We start from the raw sequence: 15,001 nt of genomic DNA on the forward strand, positions 1-15,001 counted from the left end.
CCCCGCAGTCCCAGGATGTCCAGCCCCACCCACGACCCGTTCCTGGCCACTTAGCAGACCCGGGAGATACCCTGCTCTTGTTTCCCGGGGCCCAGTGCCTTATCCTGTCCACTCAGACTGCGAGGTGGAACGGCCAGCCCTTATGCCCTGCACAGTTGGAGATGCTGTTTTGTTAAAATTCCATTTCCTTTTGCATCTTTAATCAGCCTTACTTAGGTATCATTTATGCATAATAAAATGTTCCCATTTCAGTGTATATTTTGGTGAGCTTTGAAAGTTTTACACATCCCTGTTAACTGTCACCAAAACAGAGACGGGACATTCTCATCACCTAAAAAAGTCCCCTGGTGTCTCTTCCCACATTACCGCTGCCCCCACCTTGACTCCTGGTCTCTGTCAACCACCAGCCTGCTCTCTGACACCGTAGGCTAGGTTTGTCTTATCAAGATTTCCATAGAAAAGAAATTGCATAACGTGTGCACTCTTTTCTGACTCGACCTAATGTTTCTGAGACCCACCTGTGTGCTGTGTATGTCAACGATCCATTCCTTTTTATTGGTGAGTAATGTCCCAAGACGCGGCCGGACCGCCGTTCGCTTGCCCATTCTCCTGCGGAAGGACGTCTGGCTTGCTTCCAGGCTGGGCTGTTTGTGAACGAGGCGGCAGTGAGCACCCAAGTACAAGCACTGATGGGGACACGATGTTTCTTCCTCTCGGAGTCGGCGGGGCTGGATGGTTTTGCTGGGCCACGTGGCTAAGGACCCGTTTCACTTTATAGAACACACCGCCCCGCCGTTTTTTGCACCGTCTTGCGTCCGCATCCACAGTGTGCACGCGTTGCAACAGCCTCACATTCTCAGCCGCGCCTGTGGGGTCAGTCTTCTTGACGTTAACCATTCTGCTGGGTGTGTAGTGTTGCTGCATTTGGTTTTAACTTCCGTTTCCATGGTGATTAGTGACACTGAGTATCTTTAAAGTATCTCCCGGCTGCTCATAAATCTCCTCTCACAAAGTGCTTGCTCATGTCTTTTCTGATTTGTCGGTGGCGTGGCAGCGGGTGCTGTTCCTTCTTATTCTTAAATTGCGAGTGTCCTTGGTGTCCCTGGGACGCGCACCTTTTGTTAGGGAGGTGTTATAAATATGTTCTCCTGGTCTGCGACTTACCTTTCATTTTCTTACCATGCCTTTTAGCCCGAATTAAATTGTGAGTAGGCCCAATTTATCCCTGTTTGTCCTTTTATGGTTTGTACTTTTCTGTGTCCTGAGAAATCTTCGTTTATCCCGTAGCTGTGAAGTTTTCTCCTCTGTTTTCTTCTGAGTTTTATAGTTTCGGCTTTTACATTTTGGTCAGCGATCCATTTCAAGTTAGTTTTTGTGTATGCCCTGGGGAAAAAGCTGAGGTTTATTTTTCTTTTTAAAATGTAATATTAATTTAATTTTAATTTTTGTGAGTGATGGCTGCAGAGGAGAACTTGACGCTGCCCATGCCGTGCTGGGTGTTGTGTGAGTGAGGCAGTGATGGCTCAGTGCCGCCCTTTGCAGTGTTTGAGTGACAGCACTTGTACAGGAGCCCTGGGTGCTTTAGGTACCGTTCATGCCTAAGTGCTCTTAATTCAGTTCTCTTGATGATAGATGTTAGAGTGAAATACGCGCTGTAACTTTTTGTAGTAGGCAAATAACTTTTTATCATAAAGAGCTTATCAAGCCCTTGCCTTAATAATAAACCTTTTTTTCTTTCTCTTTTTAATTTTTTTTTTTTTTTTTTTTTTTTGGTTTTGGTTTTGGTTTGGGGGGGCGATAATTAGATGTATTTATTTACCTATTTTAATGGAGGTGCTGGGGACTGAGCCCAGGACCTCGTGCGTGCTAAGCACGCGCTCTGCCACTGAGCTCTCCCCGCCCCCCGCGAACAACTTTTCAACGTAAAAAGCTGCATCAAGCCCTTGCCTTGATAATAAACTTTGTAATTATTGCTTTTTGTTGTTGTTACTAACTAAATCCTGTGCTCTACTCAGACTTCACTCAGTTTCTCCCAGCGTCCCTTTTCTGTTCCAGGATCCAGTCCACACTCAGTCGCTAAACTCTCCCGGTCTTCTCTGGCCTGACGGGGTCTCAGACTTGCCTCGTTTGTCATGACCGAGGCAAATTCTGAGTCTGCAGAATGCGGCTCAGTGGGAGAGCGCCTACATGAGGTCCTGGGCTCAATCCCCAGCACCTCCACTTAGAAAATAAATAAACCTAATTACCTCCCCCGTCGCTAAATAAATAAATAAATAAATAATGAAATGAATAAATTCAAGGGAAAAAAAAGAGCTTGTAGGATGCCCCCCAGTCTGGGTCTGTCTGGTGCTTTTGTCATGATCCGCCTCAGAGTGTGGATTTTTGGAAGGAGAATACAGTGTTCGTGACACCCACACGAACCACAGACATCTTCACTGTCAAGTTACTCTTTTCCCCTTTCTTGCTCTGTCCTTGGGAAGCGAGTCCTTAAGTCCAGCCTGCCTTCCAGTAAGGGAGAAAGAATTGAGGTTCACTTTCTCTGTACAGGTACCCATTTGTTCCAGCACCATTTGTTGAAAAAACAGTCTTTTCCCCCATTGAATTATCACAGCACCTTTCTCCAAAAATCAGTTGACCACGTACATGTGAGTCTTTTTCTGGACCCGCTGTCATGTTCCATTAATACACACGCCTGTCCTTAAACCAGTGCCACACTGTCGTGGTTCCATAGTTCGTGGTTAAGTCTTGAAGTCAGGAAGTGCAAGTCCTTGGGTTTCATTCTTTTCCAAAACTGTCTTACTTACTCCAGGCTCCTTTTACTTTCAAATAAATTTTAGAATCAGTCTGTCAGTTGCTACCCAAAAAGTCAGCTGGGATTTTGATTGAAATGATGTTAAATATATAGTACACTTTGGGAAGAACTTCTGAATTAGGAATGTGGAGTCTTCTGATTCGTGAATATGCTCTCCCTCGATTCATCTGGGTTTCCTTCAGTGTCCCTCACTGATGTGTTGTAGTTGTGAAGGTAAAGTTCTTGAATGTCTGTTGATAAACGTGTCACAATGTATTTCATATTTTTTAATGCCATCGTCAATGGATTTTTATAAAGTTTCAATTTCTGTTAGTTTTTAGTTTATAGAACTATAGCTGGCTTTTGTGTATTGACCCGGCTGAACTCATCTGTTAGATCTAGTACCTTTCTGTGGATTTTCTGTAGATTTCCTGCGATCTCCTACATAGAGAATAGAGAATTGCTTCTTCCTTTCAAATCTGATGCTTTCTGTTTCTTCTGTTTGTTTCCTTGTTTTATTGCACTGCCCAGGATGCCCAGTACAGGAGAGGAATGGAAGGTCTGAGAGTGGAGGTTCTTGCTTTGTTCTCAGTGTCAGAGGGAGCGTGTGAAGGTTTTCAGCATCAATTATGATATCAGTGGAAGGGGTTTTTGGTAGGTGCCCTTTATCAGGTTGAAAGTTCATTTGGTTTTTTTAAAAATTTCTATTCCTAGTTTGTTGAGAGTTTTAATCACAAATCAGTGTTGAATTTTGTCAAATGCTTTTCTGCCTGCACTGAGGTCATCATTTTTTTTTCTCCTCTTTCCTGTTAGCAGTGAATTTTACTGATTGATTTTAAAACATTAAACTAAGCTTGCATTCCTGGTGTCGTCTCTGTTTGGCCACGGCATATTTTCTGTTTGTTTTGGATTAAATTTGCAACTGTTCTGTGAAGGATTCTTGCATCTGTATTAATGAAGAATATTGGTCCATAGTTTCAGTTTCTTATATTCATCTGGCCTCATAAAGTGAGCTGGGAAGTGTTTCGCCCTCCTCTGTTTTCCGGAAGGGTTTGTGTAGGGCTGGCATTATTTCTACCCGAAGTGCTGGATAGAATTCACTAGTGAATCCACCTGTGCTTGGAGTTCCTTTGTGGGAAGGTTTTAAATTATGAATTTGATTTAATAGGTAAATTCAGGTTTTCTGTTTATCTGGGGATTCATTTTAGGAAGCTGTCTCCACATCTCCTAAGTTTTATCTAAGACTTGGTTGGCATGATGTGGTTTGAAATATGTCCTTGTCATCCTCCTTAGGTCCACAGACCTGCAGTGAAATCCCCCCTTTCACTCAAGACATCAGACATTTACGTCTTCTCTCTTTTAAAGGTAATCGGTCTAACCAGAGATTTGTAAATTGTATTGATTTTTTCCCCCAAAGAAAGGGGTTTCATTGGTTTTCTCTGTTGTTTGTCTGCATCCTGTTTCATTGTTTTCTTCTCTTATTTCTACTCATCCAGATCTAATGCGCTTTTCTTTTTCTAGTTGCTGAAGGCAGAAACTTGGGTCATTGATTTTAGATCTTTCATTTTTTCATATAATAATTTAATGCTTGAGTGGGGAGGGTACAGCTCAGTGGTAGAGCATGTGCCTAACATGCACAAGGTCTTGGGTTCAATCCCCAGTACCACCATTAAAAATAAATATATATATGAATAAATAAAAACCTGATTATCCTCCCTCCAAAAAAATAAAAAATAAAAATAAATTTAAAGCTAGAGATTCTCCTCTAAGCATACGTTATCTGTATCTCAAATTTCGATGTGTTGTGTTTTCATTTTTATTAAGCTTAAAATATTTTCTCACTTACCTTGTGGCTCCTTTTCTGGTCCATTTGTTACTTAGCAGTCTATTATTTAGTTTTCAGATATTTGGGGATTTTCCAGTTATCTTTCTGTTGTTTATTTCTGTTCGTCCCATCGTGACTGTGTAACTTCAGTCTTCGTCGATTTATTAGGATGCATGGTACATACTGGTAGCTGCTCTGTGCGCTCCTGAAAAGCATGTGCGCTGTTGTAACTGGGGGTGCGATTCCACACATGGCGATTAGGTCGAGCAAGCTGATAGTGCAGGGCACGCTCTCTGTATCTTTACCTATTTTTTGTCTCTTGTTCTATCTCTGCCTGAAAGATGAACATTGAGGTCTCCAGCTGTGTCGTGGCTGTGTTCTTTCATTTCTCAGTTCCCTCTGTTTTTGCTTCATGTATTTGCAATTTCTCTTCCTGGCCACATACTTGTTCGTGTCTTCTTGGTGGATCAACCCCTTTATTCTTAGGAAAATGTGCCCTTTACCCTTGGTGCTATTCTGCTTTTAAAGTCTTCTTTACCGCCTATTAATACAGCCACTCCAGCCTTATTAATGTTTAGCGCTCCTAGGTTTTATCCGTTTCCAGGCTTTTCCTCTTAATGTCTTTATATTTGAAGTGGATTTCTTACAGGCAGCATGTGTTAGTTCTGGAAATTGCAGTTTTTTCATTAAGTTTTTAACCCGTTTACATTCAATGTCATTACTGATATGGTTGGGTTTAAATCTACTACCTCGCTGCTCACTTTCTGTTTGTCTCATTATTCTTTTTGGTATTTTCCTCTCTCTCTACAGCTTTCGGATGCCGAGCCCGTTTTGATCCCATTGTTCTCCACGCTTGATTTATGAGCTATACTTCTTTTTATTTCTCTGTGGCTGCTCTTGGTTCCAGTGCGTATCATTGACTCATCACAGTCCACCTTTGAATTCCATCGCACCGCGTCACGGTAACGCAAGACCCTAGGAACAGTGTGCTTCTGTTTCTCCAGCCTCATTCTTTGTGCTTTAGTTGGGACGTTTTACTCCTGTGTATGTTTTAAGCCCCATAATGCACTGTTGTCATTTTTGTTTTCAGCAATTGCATTTTTTTCTTCATGTCTTTGTATAGATCCTTGTTTGCATTTTTCGTTATGTTGTGAATCATCTAGATTTTGTTTTCTTGCATCAAAGAGTGTGGACTCCGTCCTGGCAGACAGTTAAGTGACGTACGGATCAGTTTGATGCCTTCGAGACCTTTTTTTTTTAGCTCTGCTAGGATGGTTTTTTTAGCTCTGCTCCAGGGGGAGTTCTAGCCTGCAGCTGAGGCGCCATCCCTGTGGAGTCTCCACCGAATTCCTGCTGACCACCAAGAATTCCTCACTCCGGCTCTTTGGAGCTCAGACATTTGGAGATGAGGTTGGGGAACATTGCGGGGTCAGGTCATGTGGGACCTTGAAGGTCCTTGAGGAGTCACTGCTGTGATTCCTGTGTGGGGACAGGTGATGGAGGTGGTAAGAGTGGTCAGATTCTGGCATGTTCCGAAGGACGAACCAAGCTTATTTCCTGACTGGGTGGATGTGGGAAAAGCCTCCGGGGTCCAGCCTGAGCCACAGGAAGAGTGGAACAGCAGCCTTGTGAGGGTGTGGGCTGAGGGTGAGGAGGACCTGGTTTGCCTGTTGGACATCAGTGTCGGGTCGATGTGCCTAGAGGAGCCGGTAGCGCCCCCTGAGCTGGGGCTGTAGCAAGGAGCTGGCAGTGTGGGTGGTGTTGGATGCGCTCACCCCGGGGGGACCCAGGACTGAGCCCTGAGGCTCCCACTCAGGGACAGGATTCCCTGGGAAGGACGCTGGCAACTTGCCACCATTCAGAACAGAGGGGCCAGAATCATGAAGCCCTTTGAGAACCAAAGGAAAACATGCAAGCTGAGCAGGAGGCTGCGCCAGGGATAAGCTTCAGGGGAGGAAGACCCGGGGGCGTGGCAGCGTGTTCGTTTGTTCGCAAGATTGTCTCGGGGAAGAAGAAAGAGGCTTTTAATGTAACTTGGGGGCCCAACTACAACCAGTGGGAGACGGGTTGGGACTCCTTAAGGGAACAGAACTTAACAAAAGTAGAGCTGCTGTCTGGGCCCGGGGCAAAGGGTGGGGACCACCTGTGGGTGGCTGAGCGGGGACCTCTACAGTCCCTCCAAAGCTGGGATCCTAGGAGCCACGAAGAGGTTGGATAACAGACTGCGCTTCAGAGCACAGGGGGCCGTGCGAGTATCTCAGCTTCGCCATGTTGTGAGCAAAGGCGCAAGGACGGGAGGAAAGGGGAGAAGTGCTCAGCTCGCGGCTCGGCGCCGTGGAGGGGGGCGGTGCGGGTTCTGAAGCCGCGGCAAAGGCAGCCCTGGGGGCGGGACTGCTCGAGAATCTCGGGAGGCCTGGCCCCGCGGGCCTCGCGCACATCGGGTGCTGGGACGCAGCTGTCGGATGGCACCTACTGCTGCTGCAAGGACAGGAGAGCCGCGTCCCTTGCTGCTGGCTGGGGCAGCTTGGCGCTTCCAGGGCAGTAGGCAGCTGAGTGCACGGCCCCCCAGGCTCCCGGCTGTCCTGTTCCCCTGAACCAGCCCGCGGGCCCCATGCCTCCCCTGTGCAGACAAGGGAATGGGTTTCCTCCAAAGGCACTGCATTTCCCAACAACGTCAGACCTCCCCCTCCCCCAGAAAGGGAAGGTCAGGCCTCGCTCTGTGCACAGGGCTGGTCAGGCTAACGCTGCCTTCCCTCGGCTCTGGGTGTGTGGTGGCCCCTTTTCTCCAAATGCATCGGGACAGAGTTGGTGTCAGAGAGACCCCCACAGCCTGAACTTTCTTGAGACGGGCAAGGAAGCAGATCTCCATCTCTGCCCTTTGGAAACCGCCCTGAGGAACTTTTTACCTCATCTCTCTCTTTCTTCATCTCCATCCATCACTGCCCCGCCTTGCCTCCCAGAGCCTCCCAGCCTCTGCCCCAGCTCAGGCACTGGTCCAGGCAACGCAGCCCTGAGTGAGGGCCTGTAAGGAGCCCCACTTCCCCTCCACCGACCGGCCACGTTCACAATGGCAGGAAAAAGAACATGAGCAGAGGCCGCGGGAGCCTTGTGCCCAGACTTCCACGCAGCTGCGGGGGCCCAGGGCCCGGCCTCTCCCAGGGGCCCCGCCCTCCTCACTGATCCCCTGAGTCTCACGTTTCAGTAAATGCTCCTGGCCGGTTCTGGTGGGGTGTGCGATGCAGAAATGCCCCCAGGGCTTGCTGTTCTGCTATTTAAATATTAGGAAACTGTAAAGGGAAGAGGATTGTGAAAACCATGACTTTTCGTGGGAGAGGAGGGTGGGCCTGTCCGCGCCCGGCCCGGACCCTGGGGGCTGCAGACCTTCTTAGGGGCGAGAAACAGCCCCCACAGGGTCGGCAGGGGAGCAGCCGCGGCCTCCCGAACGCAGGGCGCACACGGCCCCCGTCAACAGGAAAGACGTGTGTCTCCCAAATGCCATTTCAGAAAAGTATTCTTTGCCTCATCCTGGGAGACAATCATGTGGAGAGACTGCTCCCCCTTTATGAATGAAACAGAGTCCGCAGCAATGACAAAACCTCTGTGCCTTTTCTTTATGACGACAGTGCTGTTTCTTTTGAAAACCGTCGCATCATCCATCATTTTTATTTGATTGGAGCAGCTCAAACTCAATCAGGGAGCTTTTCTTAATTATTGGATTCGTGAGTTCAGCCGCCAGCCAGGATGCTGTCCTGCCGGCGTGCCCCCGCCAGCTGGGAGCCTGCGCAGGAGGTAACCGTTAGAGTCGTGATGGTTAATGAACCGGACCCCGTGAGCAGAGCCCAGAGGGGGAGGAGGGGCCCCTGGAGAGTAGGCCGGTCTCTCTGGTCCGAGCCCCCCAGGCACGGCAGGCGGGGGCCCAGTCTGTGTGCTCCTCGTACTGTGTCAACGCTGCCACATCTCCTTTAGACCAAAGGCCACCAGCGCTCCTTGCCGGAGCCAGGACTGAAAGGGGAGCACACCCCATGTTCTCGGGCAGGAGGGCCTGCGGCAGCCGCGGGTCCCAAGCAGCCTGACGCTCTCCCACAGTCCTCCGGTGACAGCAGTGCTCAGCCCCGAGCCACTTGGCCTGATGATGGAGAGTGTCCTCCACCTTAGGACAGAGGCACCTGCCGTGGGGAGGTCCACCCTGCTTGGGCCCCTCCATCTCCGCCTCCCCAGGACCATAATGCACCTTTCATCACCCAGCACGCTGCCCGGCTGCACTTCTGCTGGCCTCTGGGCCAGCCGGCCTGTCGGGAGGCACACAGCTGCATCCCACGTTGCCCGGCTCCACTGAGCGTGGCTGTCCTGTCCTGTCTTCTGGTCAGGGGTCGTGGCGACTCAAAGCCTACCTGCTTCCAGCAGCTTCCTTGTCCTTGTTCTCAAGGTGGATGATGAGAGGTGGGCATGAAGATGCGTGGGGTGCCCACGGCCCGGGTGCTTCTGCTTCTGTCAGTCAGAGTGACAGATGCCCGGCCTGGAGGGGCGGGGGGCCAGCTGTGCATTGAAGGGTGCCCAGAACTCCAGCAGGGGACAAGCAGCCCTGTCCCCGGGGCACACCTGCTCTTGTTCTCCGGGGTGGGGGGCTCCCGCTGCCCGCTACAGACGCCCTCCCTATTTTAGAGGGGTCCTTATGCCTCAGGGTCCTGGGAGGCCAGGCCAGAAGGGCCCATCTGTATCTTGCTACAAGTGCTGCCTCTGCTGGGGTCTCAGAAACTGAACCCACACTTGCGCCCCAAAGCGTAAGAAAAGACAGGTCCTGATTAGTGCCTGCGGCTTGCTCTGGCTGAGTCGCAGTTAAAATCTCCGCGGGACAGAGCAAGACAGCTGGAAGGCGCTTCAGTGGCGGAACCCCAGAGCTGCCCCCAGGACACACGCCTCCAGGAGGGGAGCACGGGGACCAAAGGCCAGCCACGGCCCAGGTGCAGGTGTGCTGCGGGTGCAGAGCACACAGCGACATTTGAAGACCCGGTGGAGAAAGGGAGAGTAAGGAGCTCAGGAACAGTGTTGCTGTTGCGCGGTCTCTTACTGAGACGTAGTTAGCGTCAGAGCCAGAATTTTAAAGTGCCCACGTGCACTGGTTTGTAGTGTATTCACTTTCTTGGGCAGCCGTCACCTCTGCCTAATGCCGGAGGGTTTCTGTCCCCCGGAAAGGAGCCCGGTCGCGCTCAGCAGTGACTCCCATCCCCTCCCCCCTCCCCCGGCAACCGCTCACGTCTGTGTGTGCGCGTCGTGGGCATGTCGTGTAGTGGCATTTGTGGCTTTTTGCGCCTGGCTTCTTTCACTTAGCCTGGTGTTTTCAGGGTCCCCCTGAGTTGCAGCAAAGGTTAGCACGCGTCCCATTCTGTGGAATGGCCACATTGGGTTTGCCCACATCAGCCCCCGGGCATTTGGCTGGTTTCTGCTTTTTGGCTCGTGTGACTGATGCTGCGGTGAACATTTGTGGGCAAACTTTCATGTGAATGATACACATCGACGTGAGCTGTCCTGAGACAAGTTGGGTTAGATAAACTATTTAAATTTTTAAAAAGGGTGCAGAGCACAGCCCCTTGGAGGAGGGACTGAGATGAGAGCATGTGTGTGGCCCAAGCCCCCCGCCGTGGGCTCCTCCAGGTGGGACCGACCGCAAGCACTGAGGGCTGACGCCCCGAGACCCGTCCTCTGGGCCGGACGAGGAGCGCCGGACAGTCTGGGCTTCCACACCCAGCGGGGCCGGGGGAGTGGCTCTCCCCTCGTCTTTGCGGGTGCGATGGCCACAGGAAAGCTGGTGACCACCGTAAACAGCAATTTCCCTTCAAAACAGGATTTAGGAAATGTACCCGTGTGGTTCTTAGGAGGATAAATGAAGTAATTTGCGCTTAGCACAGTGCCTGCCACTTGGGGAGCGCTCGCTAAATGATAGCTATCATTTCAAACGGCCTCGAGGGCACGTTTGAGTCAGGCTGAAGCTCGCTCTCTCTGGAACTGGTGAACTTACCAGGACAGGCGTGCTCCCTAAGGTCTGAGACGACCCGTGGAGTGCTGGCTTCATTTCCACTTGCAAGTCAAGTGAGTGCTTGAGATTTGAGCACAAACATGTTGCTTCTGAGCAATGATAAGGCTTCTTAATGATATTGTCTATTTTTAGAGCAGTTTCATTGCCAACATCTTTGTGATCGTAGCCTTAGTCATCTTTGCTTTCATTATTTTAAAAACAAAACGGGTGCGGTGTATAAAATGAAAAGCTCCCATTCTCCTGGGAAGTCTCTGAGGGGCTTACTCCACTTCTGTTTTCTTCAGCTTTGTGGTCACCCTCCCCCTGGGGTGGTCTGGGCGACCACAGCAGCCATTAGCGCGTCGCTGCCAGGGATGTGGGCAGCAAACCGCAGCCCCGAATACCAAACCTGCACGCGATGACTACAGGACACCGTGCAGTCGGTGCATGGATTCCCCGGGTTCCACATCCGCAGATGTGGGGGGCCGACAAAGGGATCTGAGCATCTGCAGATTTTGGTACCCTCGGTGGGGGCGGTCTTAGAACCAAACCCCTGTGCATGTCGAGGACTGACTGCATAGTGAAGACGGTGACATCTGAACGTGACTCCAAGGAGGCAAACGTTCAAACTCTCCTCTCTGCCTCCTAGGCATTTGTGAAAAGCAGGCACCCCACATGTACATCCGGTCCCCTCTAAAAGTGTTCCGTTTGATGAACTGAGATAAAAGTGCTCATGCAGGTGGCCACCCCCTAGTCAAGACAAAGAACATTTCCCTCACCCCAGAGCAGTTCCTTGTGCGTCGGTTCAAGTCAGTTCCCGTCAGAAACCACTGTCCTGCCTCCCTTGACCACGATTGCTTTTTCCTGTTCTTAAATTTCATGAGAACAGCGTGTGCTCTCTCATGCCTGCGTTCTCTCACCCAGGATCACGTCTTTAAGATTCATGCGTGTCGTTTATTCTGTATCACTGGGTGGTGTTCCGTTTCGTGAGCGCTGCACAACTGGTCCGTTAATTCTCCTGTGAGTGGACACTGGGGGCAATTTCCAGGTTGGGGTTAAGCTACCGTAAATCCTGTGCGGGTCACACTGAAGACATATCTGTCAGTTATGTTGGGCAATGCGTGGGGGTGATGTTGCTGCTTCTCATGATACTGGATGTGTATAAGAAACCGCAGAACTGTTAGAGGTGGGAACGCACCATTTTACGTTCCCGCCAGCAATTTTGAGTGACCCAGATGTCATTCATTCTCAGCTTTTTAAATTTTAGACATTCTAATAGGCATAAAAATTATATTTCATTATGTTTTAAGTTTGTGCTTCTCAGATAACGTAACTGCTGCGCGTGTCTTCCTGAGCGTATTGGATCCGTGAGTATCTTACTTGGTGAAGTGCCTGTTCCCAGTATTTTTCTCATTTTTCAGACTGTTGTGTTCGTTTTTAACACTGGTTTGTGGGAAACCGTATATTCTGGATGTAATTCGTTTGTCAGATGTAAGTACAGCAAATATCTTTTCCCAGTTTGTGACGCACCTTTTTCATTTTCTTGAAGAGGTCATTTGATGAGCGAAGCTTTTAACTTCATGAAGTTAAGTGAACAAGATTTTTTTTGTTTTTTTATGTTTCGTGCTTTTTTGTGTCTTCTTTAAGAACCCTTTCTCTACCCCAAGGTCATAAAGATACATTTTTAGGAAACTGAGGGTTAGAGCTGTTGTATTTTAATCTGTGATCCATTCCAAATTAACTTTGTGTGTGTTGTGAGGTAGGGGTCGGCAGTGTTTTCTTTTCCCCCCAGTGCAGGTACCCAGTTGTTGCAGCCTCCCTTGTTAGGAAGAACTTTTCTTTCTCATTGAACCACTTTGGTACCTTTGTTGAAAATTAATTTTCTTTGTGTGTCTCAGTCCCTTTCTGGGTTCCCTCCTTTGGTTCACTGACCTGTTTGTCCTCGCACCAAGACCACGCTGGCTTAATTCCTAGGGCTTGGAATCGGGGAGTCTTACACATTTGTACTTTTTTCCTGTTTTGGGTCCTTTTATTATTTATTATTATATGAGTCCTTTTCTTCTCCCTACAGATTTTAGAATAAAGAGTCAACTTGTCCATTTCTTTCAAAAAGGCTTCTATGACTTGGACTGGGGTTGCAGTCAGTGTACAGATTCATTTGGAAACAGTAAGCTCTTCGCGATGCTGAGACTTCCAGCCACGAGCACGATACCCCACTCCACTCACAGCGCTGAGCTCTCAGGATAGGGACCCTGCGTGTCTTTTGTTAAGTCTGTTCCTCAGCATTTGCTGTTTTCTGGTGCTGTTGTCAGTGGGCTCTTTTAATTGTCCATTTGTTTGCCGTTCGTTTATAAAAATACAACAGGTATTTGTGTATGGACATAGCAGCTTGTGATATGGCTTACTAATTCATTCATTAGTTCTGGGAGTTACAGAATCTCAGGATTTTCTGTAAAGACAGTCACATCGTCTGATAACAGGCAAATTTGCTTCTTTGGGGGGGGGATAATTAGAATTGTTTGTTTGTTTGATGGAGGGACTGGGGGTTGAGCTCAGGACCTCATGCCTGCTGAGCACACGCTCTACCACTGAGCTCTCCCTCCCCTGCCCACCAGTTTTACCTCTTACATTCCAGTGGGTTTTATTTCTTTTCCTTGTCTTGCTTCCCTGGTTGAACCTGCAATACAATTAAATAAAATTAAGAGCAGGCATCCTTACCACCTCCCACCTTTAGGGGAACTAACTACATGTACCTTTTCACTGATGATCGTGCCATGAGCTGCAGATTTTTTGTCGATGCCCTTTATCAGGCTGGGGCTGCCTTCTTCTCTTAGTTTGCTAAGAAATTTTTGTCAAAAGTGTTCTTTGAAAAAGTTTTCTGTAAAGTTTTATGAGATGTTCTTTGTGCATCTATTGAGACAGATTGAAGAAGTTTCCTTTTATTCCTAGTTTTCTACCCTTTTTTTTTTATCATAAATAGGTGTTAGATTTTTGTCACATGTTTTTTCTGCATCTACTGGGATAATCATGTGATTTTTCTCCTTTTTTGTTAAGATAGTGAATTATGCTGCCTGATTTTCAAATGTAAAATAACTTTGCCTTCCTGGGATATACTTGGGAATAAATTTAACAGGACCTCTACCCTGATGTGAGATGTGTTCCCTTCTTATATGTTGCTAGGTTTATTTCCTAATAATATGTTAAGGATTTTTGTGTCCATGCGCCTATGGAATGTTGGCTTGTAACTTTTTTCTTGGAATGTTATTGTCATGTTTTGCTAGTGGGGTTATGCTGGCCTCATAAAACATATTGGAAGGTTTCCTTTCTTCTCTGTTTTCTGGAAGACTCTATGTAGCTCTGGCATTATTTCTTCCTGCATCTGTTTACGTGTAATGTGTTTATTGATATGCTTGAGGGTAGGTCTGCCACGTTGCCCTTTGGTTTTTCTTGGGTTTGGTCTCCAGCTCCTCCTCTTCTGCCTTCTCTTGGGTTAACTGGATCCGTTTTTGTGTTCTATTTTGTTCCTTCTGTTGGCTCTTTATTTGCACTTTGCAGCATTACTCTTAGTTGGCTGTTCAAGGTATTTCACTGTGCATCCGCAACCTTTTTAAAGTTATAGACTTTATTTTTTAGAGCAGTTTTAGGTTTACAGCAAAACTGAGTGAAAAGCACAGAGAGTTCCCACATGTTCCCTCCCCACACACGCAGCTTCTCCCACCATCCACATCCTCCATTTGAGATTTACGTTTGTTACAGTCAGCAAACCAACACGGACGCATCGTTATCAAGCAGAGTCCATAGTTTACATCAGGGTTCACTCTCTGTGTTACACAGTCTGTGGGTTTTGACAGATGCATGATGATTTGTGTCCACCACCACAAGGTTGTCCGGAGGAGAAGATTCTCTGCCCTAAAAATCTTCTGAGCTCCACCTGTCCATCCATCCCTCTCGCCCAACCCCCACAACCACGGATCTTTTTTACTATCTCCACAGTTTTGCCTTTTCCAGAAAGTCCAAAGTTGGAATCACATAGTGGGTAGCCTTTTCAGACTGGTCTCCTTCACTGAGTTAGATGCACTGAAGTTTCCTCTGTGCCTTTTTGTGGCTTCACAGCTCTTTTCCTTTGCTGGTTAGTGCTTCACTGAACGAACGTGCCGTAGCTTAGCCCTCACCTGTCGCAGGGCGTCTTGGGTGTTTCAGCGTTTGGGCGATTGTGAGCAAAGCTGCTGCGAGCGTTTGTGTGAAGGTTTTGTGTGGACATAACTTTTCAACTTCTTTGGGTAAATACCCGGGAGTGCAATTGCTGGACTGTACACTTAATTTTTTTAAAAACCATGGAACTATCTTCCAAACTGGCTGCAGCATTTTGTGT

General features: G+C 48.2%; 1 protein-coding gene across 3 annotated transcripts in view; it reads left to right on the forward strand.

The window, feature by feature from the left end:
• Positions 1 to 15,001, forward strand: part of PDE9A (phosphodiesterase 9A) — a 92,020-nt gene that overhangs the window by 34,852 nt on the left and 42,167 nt on the right. The window lies entirely within an intron of this gene.

Source organism: Camelus dromedarius, chromosome 2 (genome assembly GCF_036321535.1).
Source record: "Camelus dromedarius isolate mCamDro1 chromosome 2, mCamDro1.pat, whole genome shotgun sequence".
In the NCBI taxonomy this organism is placed as follows: Eukaryota; Metazoa; Chordata; class Mammalia; order Artiodactyla; family Camelidae; genus Camelus; species Camelus dromedarius.